Raw genomic sequence first — 3,292 nt, forward strand, 5'->3', positions numbered from 1 at the left:
CATGCTTTTGCTTTTATAGTTATTTTATAATATGATATGCTGCATGTTTTCAGTCGTTGATAAAATAATGTTGTGCCACAGTTCTCTTTTATTGTCCTGCCTCAATTTTTGCCTCAGTTCCTTGAATTGTTCTGTTTCGATCCTTCTGGTTGCAACCTCCTTCCTGACCATTAGAACTGAGATAATTAGGGCTGTACCTAGCCACTTTGACATTGCAAAAGATAAAACTCCAGATGTCCTATCTCAGATAGCATCCTCTATCTCTAAGTTCCAGACTTCCTGGCTCTAGTTGGATACCTCCTAAGTCCTCCCAATTTGTAACAACTTATAGTCCTACCCCCTCAACCTGTCAGAACCAAATTAATGATCTGTTTCTTGGAGATTCCCATTCTTAGTGTTCTGACTCTACCCCTGCCTTTGTCTATCCTGATCGCTTTAGAGCCACAAATATAAAAATGAGTAGAATCTTACATTTCTTGCTAATGTTTAAGCTGATCTTTAAGCTGCTCCTGCTGCTGAATGCTTTGAGACATCAGCTCTGGGACCAAAATGGATTCTTTGGTCCCAGGAAATCTCTCCCTCCAAATAAAATATTAAAAACTCTCTAATATCTATCTTGTATCAGTTTCCCTGGCATTACAATAATTATATGGTTTTAGTTATTTTTCTCTTTAATATGACTCAGTTCATTGATTTCATTTTAAATGCTTAAACAACCTTGTATATAATAATTCAACTTTGACATAATGAAAATGCTTTATATGCGTAGCAATAATTATTTTGTTGACATTAAAATTTTATAGAAATATTCATTTGCAATATTAGTTTATAGTTCTCTTTCTTCGTTTTTTACCAGTTTAGGTATTGGGCCTATATTTACCTCATAAAATAAATTTGATAGAGCAAATTCTCTCTACTTAAAAAATAACTTTATAACAAAGTTATTAGTTATTCTTTAAGTGTTTGGTGACATTCATAATAATTATACCTAGACCTAGGCTTTATAATCTCTCAAGGTCTTAGATTGTCCATCTGCAAACTCAGTGAATTAGACTTGATGGCTTTTGAAGTTTCTTCCACCTGCTAGATCTATGATCTGTTATCTATTTTTAGAGCAAAGACAAATACACACGTAGTTCTGAAACAGATAAAAGGAAGGAAAAACATGATTAGATGCCACAAAGATACTGTTGCCTTTGCAGATATGTTTCATGTTGCTCTAGAAATATGCTCTAAGAGATTTAGCCAAGAGTAAATGCTAAATTGAAGGAGTTCAAGAAATAAACTAGAAATTTGGAATTAGCAGAGGAGTAATGAGAACTGAATCTAGGAAAAGAAAAAGGAGAAAATAATTTTTCAAAGATTCTCCTTCCATCCAATTTACTTAGTTTAGCTTAGTATCAGATGGAGACATATGAAAATATATGTGTGTGTGTGTGTGTGTGTGTGTGTGTGTGTGAGATTCATTTTGTCTTTGTGAAAAGAATTAGATTATATAAGCAAAAATTCTAGGAATACAAAGGACAAGCACTTATACTGATTGTATCACATGGTCTTTCCAATTAAAATAATATGTAGAACATAGAAATGGGATAGAATGGAGAGACTATGGGAAAAAAAAAAACTTGACATTTCTAATTTCTATAATCTGACATTATTTCCATAATTTTCTCTGTTCTTCCTCCTATAATAATGGGATTCATTTTATTTTGTTTTAGGAATAAATGCTTGTATTTGTATGTATTTAAACCTTCTTATATAGACCAAAACAGGGATTTACCTTAATTGATTATCTGAATTAGTTGAATCATAGCAAAATCAGGACTTTTGCCCAGATACATTTATATGCATGCATACACATACCCATACATAAACATTTTCAAATATCATCCTTGGATATTAATGATTCCTTGGTATAATCATTGTCTTTTCCTCACAATTTTTGATAAAATTAAGTTATCATAGCAGGATATATATGCTTATTATTAAATATTTAATTTTGAATTTAATGATCATGACCATCTTTTCCTTTCAGCAATTGAGATTAGACAGTATAACAGTACTGATTGCCAAGGGTTGGTGGAGGAAGTTGGGAAGGCATGAGTTGAAGTCTTGAAAGTAAGGAGAAAGATATAGTAAGAAACAAAAAGAGGACAAATTTCTGAAGACAAACTTCTATTAATTTCTAGTTTTGCTATAAATCAATCCTAATTCTGGAAGAAGAAGAAAAAAAGAAGTTTAAACTTAAATACATGGCAGTCAAAAAGATTTTTACATGTTTCTTTTCTATGAGGGTGAGGAGAGGCATTTCTGTTTGGAAATTCATTTCTGAAGAATTCCCAAGAGGGACAACAAATCACCCTGTCCATAAGGCATAAAATGAGATCAGACTGCTAATAGCAAAGGCCATTATTCATCCTCTTTCACTCTGAGTAGGAATTTTCCAAGAAATATTTTTGCATTCTCATATTACAAAGAAAGGGGAAAGGGTTTCTCTGCTCAACCAAAACTGCAAGAAACAGTCAGTGGGTGTGGAAGCCCTTGAAATAAAACTGCCACATGTTTCAGAAATCTCTTTTCTAAGGTGAGAATATTCATCATAGCAGGAAGACAGACACAAAAATGAAATGGAGGATATGAAGGCAACTGAATAAAGAAGAGAAAAAGTAACAGAAGAAATAGTGAAGGAAAAGAAAAGGGAAGGGCTACAAAAATTTTGTTGAAAATATTAGAGAGATGGTCTTACACAGGGACTATGTGAACATCACTTTTGTGAATTCCTTTCTGTCTGCTTGTTAAAATATAGATATGGTAGCTCTAGGCCCAATGTTCTCAGTCACTTTAGGAGCTACATATATAGGGAAATTTAATCTACTATTACCTCCTTGTCCCCAGAAATTCATAATACCTATGTTTAGGATCTCCCATATTGTCTCAAGGATCTTTATCTAAACTCATCCATACTTTCCAAGTTCACAGTGATATAGGGAACCTAAACTAAATAAGGGTTCATCTCTTGGGCACAAAGGTATGTGGACTAATGTACTACTCTTACTGATACACTTTTAGGCATGCATGACCATGAGCTCACCACTTATACTGGAAATTATCTATTCACTTATCACATCAAAGACACATACATACACTGATAGGGCAGCACACAATCATGGGAGTCCTATATGCTTATAGAAAACTTACAAATAAAAACAACAACAAACTAACCCTTCCAAATTTCTTCATTGCTACATTCAGCTACTTTTCATGTCAACTTTCATCATACAATAGCAGTTTT

This window comes from Sarcophilus harrisii, chromosome 2, assembly GCF_902635505.1.
Source record: "Sarcophilus harrisii chromosome 2, mSarHar1.11, whole genome shotgun sequence".
In the NCBI taxonomy this organism is placed as follows: Eukaryota; Metazoa; Chordata; class Mammalia; order Dasyuromorphia; family Dasyuridae; genus Sarcophilus; species Sarcophilus harrisii.